The sequence below is a fragment of the Thamnophis sirtalis genome, unplaced genomic scaffold (genome assembly GCF_051295495.1).
Source record: "Thamnophis sirtalis isolate CommonGarterSnake01/CBP01778 unplaced genomic scaffold, rThaSir2_p1.2 scaffold_10, whole genome shotgun sequence".
Taxonomy (NCBI): domain Eukaryota; kingdom Metazoa; phylum Chordata; class Lepidosauria; order Squamata; family Natricidae; genus Thamnophis; species Thamnophis sirtalis.
This window is the reverse complement of record NW_028261390.1, coordinates 72,772,566-72,786,402: the sequence shown is the minus strand read 5'-3', so window position 1 is coordinate 72,786,402 and position 13,837 is coordinate 72,772,566. Positions and strand designations below refer to the sequence as shown.

General features: G+C 40.8%; 1 protein-coding gene across 6 annotated transcripts in view; it reads right to left on the bottom strand.

The window, feature by feature from the left end:
• KCNIP4 (potassium voltage-gated channel interacting protein 4) overlaps window positions 1-13,837 on the bottom strand; it is a 231,698-nt gene that overhangs the window by 61,943 nt on the left and 155,918 nt on the right. The gene's annotated exons all lie outside the window — the stretch shown is intronic.

The window sequence follows — 13,837 nt, the reverse complement described above, 5'->3', positions numbered from 1 at the left end:
GAAATGATTTAAACTGTTAAAAGTCAGTTCAGTAAGAAGAAGCTAAGTTCAATCTAGAATGTCATTAATTTCTTTATTTCTTTTTTCTCAATAGATTTTAGACTGTGCTAGTTAAAAATCCATACCGTGTACGGGTTCTGGGAAGTCGGGGGGGGGAAGGAGGAGGGGGGATGGGGGGGTGGAGGGAGGGAGGGGTATACATAACAAAAAAAAATTGTACTTCAATGTCTTAATGATTGACAAATGATGACATGTTTGTGTTTTTTTTAAAGAAAAATAAAAAAGCTCTCTTAAAAAAAAAAAAAAATTGAAAACCAGAATGCAGGAACACCAGCTGGCAGTCAAACGCCACAATCCCATATCCCTAGTCTCTACCTATACCAGGGGGTCAAGCACAAGGCCCGCAGGCCAGATCTGGCCCACAGTGGGGTTGGATCTGGCTCATGGTGTAGGCCCTCCTGGAAAATGCAAAGATGAAATGCGTGAGTAGTTTGGGGAGTGGCATCAAGTTGACTACGCCCACCCAGTTGGCCATACCCACCCAGTCAGCCACGCCCACCCAGCCCCTCGAGGTCAACCACAGCCCTTATGCAGCCCTAAATGACATTGAGTTTGACACCTCTGACCTACACTAACACCAAACCACCAGTTTGATTGGAGCAACAGAAAAATAGAACAGAATAACAGAGTTGGAAGGGACCTTGGAGGTCTTCTAGTCCAACCCCCTGCCTAGGCAGGAAACCCTGCACCTCTTCAGACAAATGGATATCCAACATCATCTTAAAGACTTCCAGTTTTGGAGCATCCACAACTTCCGGAGGCAAGTTGTTCCACTGATTAATTGTTCTCACTATTAAGAAATTCCTCCTTAGTTCTAAGTTGTTTCTCTCCTTGATTAGTTTCCACCCATTGCTTCTTGTCCTGCCCTCAGGTGCCTTGGAGAATAGCTTGACTCCCTCTTCTTTGGGGCAGCCCCTGAGATATTGGAAGGCTGCTATCATGTCTCCCCTGGTCCTTCTTTTCATTAAACTAGACATCCCCAGTTCCTGCAACCGTTCTTCATATGTTTTAGTCTCCAGTCCCCTAATCATCTTTGTTTCTCTTCTCTGCACTCTTTCTAGAGTCTCCACATATTTTTCACATCGTGGCAACCAAAACTGGATGCCGTATTCCAAGTGTGGCCTTCCCAAGGCTTTGTAAAGTGGTATTAACCCTTCACGTGATCTTGATTCTATCCCTCTGTTGATGCAGCCTAGAACTGTGTTGGCTTTTTTGGCAGCTGCTGCCCACGGCTGGCTCCTATTTAAATGGTTGCCCACTAGGACTCCAAGATCCCTCTCACAGTTACTACTATTGAGCAAGGTACCACCTATACTGTCCCTGTGCATTTGGTTTTTCTTGCCTAAATGCAGAACCTTACGTTCATCGGCCATGCTACCACCCGCCACGCTCGTGAGTCCATCAAAGTCTGGCGCTCCATCAACAGACACACTGACCCACAACCAGCCTACAAACCCCTCAGAATCCAAAACAACCACACAATCAACCAGAGACAGCATGGACCATCAACCAACCCCCACAATCCCCCCAACCAATGGCCCCTTAGATTTCTATAGTTAATATGGAAATATGAACAACAAAATAGGTGGAACACATGTCTTTGAATATTATAGCGATATGAAAGGGGGGGGAGGTTAAAATAGGAATAGAAAATAGTGGGGAAAAATAATAATTATATATTAATATATTAGGATGTACAAAAGGAGTGAAAGATGGTTCAGAAAGGAAGGGTGGTAATAAAAGACATGTACAAATAATATGAAACAATGGAAATGAAATGTAATATTTAGGAATAATAAGAGTATGTGTACTGAAATGTATGTTTACCCAGTTGCCACGTCATTCATGCATTGATATGTATACAGAACATAAAAAATAAAAATTTGATTGAAAAAAATATTTCTATAGTTAAAATATATTATTATAAGGTAAATAAATGTGTTTTTTAAATTAATTTATTTAAGAATAGTTGAATTAATTTATATGAAATATCACTATCACTTAAAGAAATACATAATATTCGTGTTGACTATTCAACAACCCTTGACATTCCTAGTTTCATCTTTTTTTTCCTTTCCACCCAAAAACTAGTCCCACAAATAGATGTGATTCTATAAATATAAAAGTCCCTTTCTTGCAAAATGTTCTTCCCTCCACAGTGCATTTGTAGATGATATACAGTATAAATAAAATAAATCTGCATTACTCAGCAACCCCCATTAGAAAACAAAAGAATCATTCCTTTTAGCGATTTCGTTTTTAAAAAGGATGCCTGCAGATGAAATTCAATCCAGACACTTTCTCAACCAGATGCAAGATCTTTGAGAAGAATAATTTGTTTTTTAAATGCCTTTGGAAGCACAGAGGCAGCAATTCCTCTTTTAAATCACTTGGGTTTAGTTTCTGTGAGAATGAAGACAATGATGGCTACTTAATCATTTTGTTGAAAGCATGAATCCGTCACTGCTTTCAATTTTAATTCGGTTAAGCCTTCTTCAAGCCCAACTCTGGTTGATTCTATGAAGTCTTCATGGCACATTTGTGAATTTTCTTGAAGGACTAGGGGTGATACTATACTTGCTATACACACTTGTTTTATTCATTCTCCAAAATATTCATATTGCACATGAAATTGGAGTCTTGCAACCTCTTAACTGTTCTCAATTGAATATGCAGAACTCCAATCAAATATTTCTGGTCTTGCTTGCTGAAAACACATAGGATGCCTTTGTCTGGATTAGAATTGGAAATTGGGTGTGTCTAGTTTAATGGGGGGGAGGACTAGGTGAGACATGAGAGCAGTCTTCCAATATTTGAGGGATTGCCACAAAGATGAGGGGGTCACCTTATTCTCCAAAGCACCAAAAGGCAGGACAAGAAGCAATGGGTGGAAACTAATCAAGGAGAGAAGCAACTTAGAACTGAGGAGAAACTTCCTGACAGTGAGAACAATCAACCCGTGGAACAGAAGTTGCCTTCAGAAGTTGTGGCTGCTCCAACACTGGAGGTTTTTAAGAAGATGTTGGAGAACCATTTGTCTGGAATGGTATAGGATCTCCTGCTTGAGCAGAGGGTTGGACTAGAAGACCTCCAAGGTCCCTTCCAGCTCTCTTCTGATTGATTGAACTTCTCTGCCAAGCCGACAGACTAGATACTCTCTGGAGGTATTCCATCTAAGGACTAAAACCAGGTTTATCCCCTCAACCCAATTAATTAATCTGATATGAATTTAGGCTTTCCTTGGAGGAAGACTGTAATTGCATTTTTAAAATGAACACGTATGAACTTCCTGCGTTTTCAAATGATTCTCGAGTATCTGGTAGGAGTTCCAAAACATGTAAACCCTACAGAGAAGACGTAGTTGAAGCACGCACTTATCTTCATGTGTGCTGCGTGAAAAGTAAGAACCGAAATCCGGTTGGATGGTCACTTTTCCCTCGGTCTAGGTCAGTGTTTCTCAACCTTGGCAACTTGAAGATGTCTGGACTTCAACTCCCAGAATTCCCCAGCCAGCATTCGCGTATAAACAATTCAGTGTCTAGGACAGTGTTTCTCAACCTTGGCAACTTGAAGATGTCTGGACTTCAACTCCCAGAATTCCCCAGCCAGCATTCGCGTATAAACAATTCAGTGTCTAGGACAGTGTTTCTCAACCTTGGCAACTTGAAGATGTCTGGACTTCAACTCCCAGAATTCCCCAGCCAGCATTCGCGTATAAACAATTCAGTGTCTAGGACAGTGTTTCTCAACCTTGGCAACTTGAAGATGTCTGGACTTCAACTCCCAGAATTCCCCAGCCAGCATTCGCGTATAAACAATTCAGTGTCTAGGACAGTGTTTCTCAACCTTGGCAACTTGAAGATGTCTGGACTTCAACTCCCAGAATTCCCCAGCCAGCATTCGCTGGCTGGGGAATTCTGGGAGTTGAAGTCCAGACATCTTCAAGTTGCCAAGGTTGAGAAACACTGGTCTAGGTGGTTTAAAAAGCTTCTTTCAGAATGATTGCATGCATGTCAATGCTATTCACATAAGATGTGGTTTTCACCTGTGATTACGTACCTTTTCATTCCTTTGCTTTGGAAAACAACTGCAGAGACAGGTGGAAACGTTAATATGAAATGTTTCTGCTCTGTCTGTTTGGACAATATAAGAAAAGGATGTCAAAGGCACTCAAGTCAGTGCGGATTTCAAAAAAGAGAATGACTGAAGAAATTAAATATCCCTCTGGTCTTCTGGGGGAAAAAACCAACCCCCTTCAGTGAGAAGGCCCAAGTTAAAATAAGATTTCTGGTTATTCTGTCTTAGATTAGATAAGGAGTTTTCTGATGTGGATAATCTAAATGTGATCAAATAATTCTGATTATTATTATTATTTTTGAAAGACTGGGATAAATTATTAAGAAGAACAGGCAGATCTTGTAAAAGTTTTGTATTCTTCACGATTCTTCTGGAAATTGGCAAACTGGATTTCTTTTCTGTTCCTCTTTTAGACTTTAGACTATTTGGATAAACAGCAAAACGTTTCAAAACGTTCGTTTCTGGAACAAACTCCCCGTGGAGATTTGAACCCTCACCACCCTCCAGGCCTTCCACAAAGCCCTTAAAACCTGGCTGTTCAGACAGGCCTGGGGCTGAAGAATTACTGCCCCCGTCTCGAATTGGTATGACTGTTGTGTATTTTAAATTATGTATTGTTTTTGTGTCGTTTTAATTTTCTGTTTGTATCCCCCTTCCCTGGTTGAGTTGTGAGCCGCCCTGAGTCCCCTTCGAGGGAAAAGGGCGGCATATAAATAAAATCAACATTCAACATTCAACATTCAAATAAAAAAAAAGAAATGAAGTCCACTCGCCATGACTCAACTTCCAGACAAACCTCCAGAATCTTCCTCAACATAAGTATCATGTTCCTGTTCTCTGCTAGCACAGAGCAGACTCTGGAAATGGTCTGGAAAGAAAGGAACCAGAAATACAGATTTCTGGAGAAATATTTCTTCACAAAACCTTGCAAAGTTGTCGTTGCAAAGTTGGCAGTTTGGATTGTGGGTGGATTTTTGTATCTTTGCTTTCATGGCCTTAGTTTGTAGTGCTTGTTCTTGAGCAGCCAGGATTAAACCTTCCGTTTTTTTTCTTGATGGTTCCCATCTTAAGCTATTATTATTTCTTGTATTCATTAAATATGAAACTCAGTCAACTGAACATTTAAAGATAGCAATAGCAATAGCAGTAGACTTATATACCGCTTCATAGGGCTTTCAGGCCTCTCTAAGCGGTTTACAGAGAGTCAGCATATTGCCCCCAACAATCTGGGTCCTCATTTTACCCACCTCGGAAGGATGGAAGGCTGAGTCAACCCTGAGCCGGTGAGATTTGAACCGCTGAACTGCTGATCTAGCAGTAGCCTGCAGTGCTGCATTTAACCACTGCGCCACCTTGGCTCTTAGATGTGTCACAAACACCATTGACTGGTGCTAATGGTTGATACGGGTTGGTGCCAGCATCCTAGGCTGGGCTGTTGTTGTTATGTGGTTAATCTTTGGTGCGATTCACAGCCTTTGGGGCTGGTTGGTAGCTCAACAGTTAAGAGTCCTAACCAAGGACCCAGGAACTGTTAAGGGAACGTCGGAGGATATAAGCTGTTCCAAGTAGGGCGGTTTTTGGTAGAATCAGAATGTTCAAGTCTGATAAATTTAAAATTCCCAAATAGCGAGGGAGCCCTTTGGGTATTGCTCCAAGGGCTCCAATTACAATCGGGACAACACTCGATTTCTTTTCCCACAGTCGCTCAACTTCAATTTGCAAGTCCCGGTACTTTGTGATTTTTTCTTGCTGTTTATCTTCAATTCGTGCATCTCCAGGTATTGCAATGTCAATGAACCAAACTTTTTCCTTTTCAACTCTTGTTATGTCGGGTGTGTTGTAGGCCAAGTGCCTGTCAGTCTGGATTCTGAAATCCCACAAGATCTTGACTTTTTCATTCTCTAAAACCTTCTGAACCTGATGTTCCCAGTGGTTTTTGCTGCCCTCAAATCCAAACATCTGGCACAGTTTCCAACAACAACAACAACAATAACCTCACAACCACAGGCGCTTCCTTTGCAAAATCTTGGGAGCTTGTATAGATTTAACTAAATAAAAGCTAGTTTTCCTACAGATTTTGGGGGGGGGGGTTAGTGATTTGATTGGATGATTTGTGTTAGGTTTTTGGACATCTTCTTTGGTTAAAAATAGTCTGTACATGAAGTAGATGTTTAGTGGGGGGAGAACAAGTTTATCACATCCATTTGAACATGACAGGTATGACATAACAGTTCACATTAACCCAACATAAAATAGCATTGCGCCATAAATTACATGAGATAATTTCTTTTAACCTTCAGTTCATTCTGATGGGGAATAGAAATTTAACAAATTGCTATTTCTTCAATACTGAAGAATATGAAGGATGGTGGTTAAACAATATGGCCAGCCAACGTTAGAAGATAGAGGGGGAAACTTCAAGTCTATGGAGATTCTCCGTCATCCAGGTCATGGTTGTCCCCAAACTGCTTTTTCAAAAGGCTTCTTGAAGATGTTTCGCTTCTCCTCCAAGAACTGAAGAAGCTTCCTGTATCTGGTCTCAGCACCTTAACATTGATAACTCCACCTATAGCCTAATGCAGAAGTCTGGAGCCCAAAACATATGAAGAATGGTTGATGGAATTGGGTATGTCTAGTTTAATGAAAAGAAGGACTAGGGGAGACATAATAGGAGTCTTCCAATATCTCAGGGGCTGCTCCAATTAAGAGGGAGTCAAGCTATTCTCCAAAGCACCTGAGGGTAGGACAAGAAGCAATGGGTGGAAACTAATCAAGGAGAGAAGCAACTTGGAATTAAGGAGAAACTTCCTAACAGTGAGGACAATTAACCAGTGGAACAGAAGTTGCCTTCAGAAGTTGTGGCTGCTCCAACTTGGAAGTCTTTAAGAAGATATTGGATATCCATTTGTCTGAAACGATGTAGGGTTTCCTGCCAAGGCAGGGGGTTGGACTAGAAGACCTCCAAGGTCCCTTCCAACTCTGTTATTCTATTCTATTTGTTTTCCAAACTGCAAAAGTACATACAAATATTTAAATAGGTTGAACAATACAATCTGTCTCCTATTTCTGAAACCTTGTGTGATTTCCCAGGCAAATAAAAAACAACAACATTCAAATCTGCAGGCCTCCCATCAATTCCTTGAGGTTCCCCATTCAAGTAGAAGAAGTCCTCAACTTACCACCACAATCGAGCCCAAAACTGAGGTGAGAAAGTGAGACATTTGTTAAGTGAGTTTTGCCCCATTTTGTTCAGGGAATCACTGCATCTCTTAAGTTAGCAATACGGTCGTTAAGTGAATCTTGTTTCCCCATGGACTTTGCTAGTCAGAAGGTCACAAAAGGGAATCATGTGACCCCAGGATGCTGTGACCGTCATAAATATGAATCCGTTGCCAAGCTTGGGTGCAAATGTGGGGATACTGCAATGGTCATTAAGTGTGAAAAATGGTCATAAGTCTCTTTTTTCAGTGCCGTTATAACTTTGAACGGTCATTAAATGAACTATTGTAAGTAGAGGTTTACCTGTAATCAAAAGGTCCAATTCTGCTGTAGGAAGTTAGCACCCAGCTCTCTCCTAGAAAAATGAAATATTGAAAAAAGCAGAATATTCTATTTCCCCTGGATCAGAAATGGAGAAACGTGTTTTTAGGTAGGAATAGCTTAAGTCTTAATAGCCCCCACCTTTGTCAATGGGCCATTTAAAAAGGCCTGGGTCAGTCTACTCTACATAACAAAGACCTCCCCCTTCAGCTCCAGGGTGATGGGATTAAGGCATGATAGGATTAGCCCTTCACCCATCTCACCACGAGGCAACTGGAAAGAAACGATGCTCAACCAAGCTTGGGACGCAAGACACAGCCTAGAGAGTTGCCCCTGCATGGCCCCCATGGGAGTCTGACAACCAATCAGAAGACAAGCTCAAGATCAAAGGCCAGAGAGGGTTCATAAAACCAGGGACTTTCAGCATCTCTGTCTCTCTTTTCCTTCTCCACCCAACGTCTGGAAGCACCTGATGATCCCCCTTTTCTGTCCAGGAGCTCAAGCCATGGGATCCTGTCCACCATTAAACCATCTTTCCAAGCAGCCTCCATGTCTCCAGTGTCTTTTTCCCGCACTTGGAGCTGAACCCAGAAGGACCCAGTTTCTTCCAACACTGCATGGAGCTGGACGTTGTGCTATGATAGTTTTTCAAAGAAACGTCCTCAAATTCTTTCTCCAAGAAAATATGGAGAGCCGAAAGGAACCAGGGGGAGGCAGACTGGGGGTCAGAGGTAGCCAAAGAAGCCCACCCCTGAAGCCCACCTTCGCACCAGGAGTCTAAGCAGAGTACATTAGGAGGGTCATTGCGTATGCCTGGCCATAGATGTGTGCGCACAGGTGTCAATGTGCGCGCGCGAGAAGTCTAATGGAGTTCTTCATAGGTCACAGCTAGCAGATTGCCATCAGCCAGCCGACACAAAGATTCATCATCTAGTTCTCTCGTCTTGTGGGTTACAATCTTGATCCCATGTTCAACCTCTGGGCTGCCCAGGCCTCATAATCTCATTCTGAGCCGCTTTGCCATTTGGAGGAAGGTTTAGCAAGGTTTTGCCCAAGTCACCAGTACACGAAATGAACAATTCTGTCATTATCTCTCAGTCCATTTCATCTATTCTTAGAACCAAATGGATTTTGTCTCTCTGTGTGTGTCTGTGTGTGTCTGTGTGTGTGTGTGGAACATTTTCCAGCCGTGCATCAAATGAAATTACTTGCATTATTTCTTAAAATGCAAACTTGGGGAAAAGAACATTAAACAGAGACATTAAGTCTAGTAACTTTTGAGGTCTGGCTGTTTTATTCTTCCAGGAGCCATCCCCAACTATAAAAATACTGCTTCCACAGGATTCAGCAAATGTAAATTATTTCTACCCGAACTCAGCAAATAACGCTGGATCTTGGAAGCCGAGATCTTTACCAAAGTCACCGCAACAGTTTTTAACTTTCACGAACATTTGAAAAGAGCTGGTTAACTAATTAAAAAATTAAATGCATGCTATACAACAATTGGGTAATAAATCCTCATTTTCCCCAATCATTTGGAAAAGAAATTATTGACATATTTCTTTCAGAAAACCCTTTGATTTATCTACTTAGATTTGTATCTTCCCCATTGTACAATAACACCTGAAAAACGGCATATAATTCTATCCCCAGATGAGAGCATTACAGCATCAAGGACCCCAGACCCCAAACCTTCCTTTGAAATGACCTTTCCAGAAGTGGGGATTCCTAAATTTTATGAATGGATAGAGACAAGAGGGAAGTTGACGAATGTAAATAACTGTTAGCATGGAAAATAAAGATGCCATAGAATTATGGCTATAATATGGAAAAATTGGAAATAAGCTAATGTAAGTGGAAATTTAATTACAGCTCATTTTCTTTTCTTGTTTCCTTCCCATTGATTTTGTTATTATAATTACTACAAATATATTACTGTTATAGTTATTAACTTGTTAAGTATGTTAAGATTTGCTATTGATTTTTCTTTGGCTTTCTTTGTAATTGTTACCCTGACATATCTCTCTCTCTCTCTCTCTCTCTCTCTCTCTCTCTCTCTCTCCTATCTATCTATCTATCTATCTATCTATCTATCTATCTATCTATCTATCTATCATCTATCTATCTATCTATCTATCTATCTATCTATCTATCATCTATCTATCTATCTATCTATCTATCTATCATCTATCTATCTATCTATCTATCTATCTATCTATCTATCTATCTATCTATCATCTATCTATCTATCTATCTATCATCTATCTATCTATCTATCTATCTATCATCTATCTATCTATCTATCTATCATCTATCTATCTATCTATCTATCTATCTATCAACTATCTATCTATCTATCTATCTATCTATCTATCTATCTATCTATCATCTATCATCTATCTATCTATCTATCTATCATCTATCTATCTATCTATCATCTATCTATCTATCTATCTATCTATCATCTATCTATCTATCTATCATCTATCTATCTATCTATCATCTATCTATCTATCATCTATCTATCTATCATCTATCTATCTATCTATCTATCTATCTATCTATCTATCTATCTATCTATCTATCTATCTATCTATCTATCATCCATCTATCTATCTATCTATCTATCTATCTATCTATCTATCTATCTATCTATCTATCTATCTATCTATAGCTAAAATATAGTCCAGAAACATAATTTTTGCTGATACTTTCCCCCTTTTGATCTTTGACTAAATGGATTCTTAATATGTGCAGGTGGTCTTTTAATGAATTAATTAATTACACAATTAATGGATAATTGTGTAAAGGCTGGTAAGAGACCCAATTTAACCATATTAAGCCTGAAATTAAGCTAGAAATAGCCGTTCTCTTTCCAAAGCCAGAGAGAACAATAAGTTGGGTTGTGCTATGGATTCATTATTTAATTACAGCTGGATTCTTGCAATGTGCATTTTTATGTGTACTTTTACAAGATATTCTAAATAAGACAAAGCGAATGAGGCCGCCCCCTGTTTTCATTTATTGATCCTTCAAAATGCACAATCAGCTAGACTTTTCCTGACGGGGGAGAATTCTTGGGGCTGAATTTATGGTCTTAATTATCTTTAGATAGCAACCTTAAACACATTTGGGAAGATAAAAACGGCTTTGGCAAAGGCACAGATTTTGCTTCCCTTCTCCTTCAACCGTAACAATGGACTCAAATGGTCCATTAAGGCCCATTTTTATTTGTTTGTTTATTTGTTGGCTGCCTGGACGTCTGAAAACGGAGCAGAAATCAAAGAAACAAACTCGGTGATCATCCTTCAATCCTGCCAATGCTTCAATTCCTTTTCCCCTCCTTCTGATCCCGCTGGAAAGAATCAACTCTATCGCAACAACTTTTGTCTGATAACTGGAAGCTGAACTGCGAGAGACTTTGAGAAACCTTTCCTGTCTAATCATAAACCCAGAATAAGATGAGAGGGGCCTGACTAACTGCTCCCTCCCTCTCTTTCCTGCACACACATTCAGAGGGAGAGGGAGAGAGAGGGAGGGAGGGAGGGAGAGAGAGGGGGGGAGAGAGAGAGGAGGAGGAGGAGGAGGAGGAGACAAATGGTTGTCCAATCTCTTCTTAAAAACGTCCAGTGTTGGAGCATTTACAAGTTCTGGAGGCCAGTCGTTCCATTGACCAATTGTCCTCCCTGTCAGGAAATTTCTCCTTAGTTCTAAGCTGCTTCTCTCCTTCATTAGTTTCCACCCATTGCTTCAGGTGCTTTGGAGAATAGCCTGACCTTCTCTTTTTTGGAAGACTGCTATCATTTCTCCTTAGTTCTAGCTTGTTTCTCTCTTGGATAAGTCACACATCTTATCACACCACAATCATCATAGGATGGTGTGCAAGGAAGCCAGACTCCCTCTGGTTGTAAGGAAGAGGCTTTGCCCATATGGATTTTTGGGATTTACCTGCATTTCTATAGGTGTTGGGGCTGCCAGGGTGATGCTTAGCTGAAGAATGCCTCAGAGGGGGCTCTGGAAATGGGTCCCATGGGGTGGGCAGGGATAGTCCAGGGTCGCCACAAAGGGGATCTGGGATGATTAAACAGTGACATGGCCTGATTCCCCCCCCCAATATATTCTTGTTCTAGGTTCCCTATCATGACTGTACTTGTCTCTCTCCATTTCTCTCTCCCTTCCTCCGTCCCTCCCTCTCTTTCTCTCCTTCCCTACCTCTCTCTCCCTCCCTCTCTCTTTTTTCCCTCTCCCTCTCTCCATCCCCCTCTTTCTCCCTCCCTCTCTCTTTCTCTTTTCCCTCCCTCTCTCCATCCATTCATCCCTCCTTCTGCCTCCCTCCCTCTCTCTCCCTCCCTCCTCTATCTTTCTCTCCCTCCCTCCTCTCTTTCTCTCCCTCCCTCCCCTCCCTCCCTCCTCTTTCTCTCTCCCTCCCCTCTCTCCCTTCCTCCTCTCTTTCTCTCTCCTCTCTCTCCCTCCCTCCCTCTCTCCTAGAAAAGAAAGATAGGATTAGTTCACCTCCTTGTCATTATCCTATTCTGCACAAAACATTTTAATCCACGTAGCAGTTTGGGTCAGAGAGACAGAAATTATAGGAACTCTGGGTCACCTTTCCAGTTCAAACCAACAAATGCTTGCTAAGCAGATCTCGGGACTGCAGAAAAACCAGTTATAACCCAGCAATGATTTTGAGGCTTCAGCTTCAAGATGGGAAATCATCTTTATTTTGACTGGTGTGCCATTTCCCTGAAAATAGATGCCCGGACTTTGAAGAAGGCAACTAGCTCTTGTAAACCTTGAGTAACATGGTTCAACACCAGACCTCAACACTCTGATCCCCCTCTCTTTAGCTCAAGTTCTAAGCCTACTTTTCTTTCCCTGGTTTTAATCCCAAACCAAACACAACGTTAGCACTCTGCCTAAACACACACACACACACACACACACACACACACACACACACACACACACACACCATTCTACCCTGTGCCTTGTGTAATTTTTGCAAGAGAGGGGCTGTATTTCAACCACTGTCAATCTGCTACAAATGCTTCTATATGTAAACCACATGTTGCATCTTATACTCCGTATAAGATATGCGTAATCTTACACCACGTTGCCCAGAGTGCCTGTTCTCCAGGCTTGACCCAAACTTAAATTATTGTTTAAGGACTGGAATAAAGTTCCGATCTTTGCAGAGCTGAGGTATAACCCAGCCTATTTCTTCTACTTCATCCAAAGGATTTATTGACACAAGAACTACTGACGTATCTCAGTTCCTGGATCCTTTTTAGGGGTCTCGAGCCGTCACGTTTCCCTTTTAAGTCAATGTGGATCTCCTATTTTGCATCAGCTGTGTGCTTATCATATTCCTCTACTTAACATTGTTTAAGCCTAAGTTTAAAACATCACAAACAAAGGAATTCTTAGCAATGAGATGAAGATTTATCAACTTGCGACAAGTGATAGAACCCAACTGGCTTTGCACGATATTATTAAAAAAAAACGAAGCGGGGTTCGATTTGGTTCGTTTTTGGATGAGAAATCGCTAGAAAATCTCCAAAGTTTAACTTAAATTCAGAAGTCGGAAAACGCATCCTAAAATATAATGATGGCAAACTATTTCTGAATTTTTGCCAAGAAACCAACCTGACTACGGTGTCATCCTGATACCAGGAGTTGAACTCAATTCACACTTACCTTTTATAAATTATTTATTGCTGATTACTGCTGATAAATTAACTACAATCGGAATATTTCTGAAGTTTTCTACGGAGTCTAGATTTTAAAAGAGTCCCTTTCTGCCACGATGTCTTTTAATGGAAAGGCAGAATTATTTAGCAATTCTTAAGAAGTTAATAGTAGCTGATTTCACTTTCTGAAGATATTACCCAGATAGATAAGATAAAAAAGGGAGGAAAAATAAGAAGAAAATTCACAGCAGACTCTGAGTGTGTGCAATTTCTAAGGAAATTGGCTGGGGAGAAACAGTATGTGAGCAATCCAAATAATTTCAGTTTGCTTGCAATCGAGAGAATTAAACCTGAGGGCTACAGTTTTAATTTTTAGCACCAGATTTAACAAAGAAACCCCAAGAAAATATGATGCTCATAAGCTCATCTACTGAACCCTGCAGGGAAGTTTTGTTTATACATCTGGTGCTCCT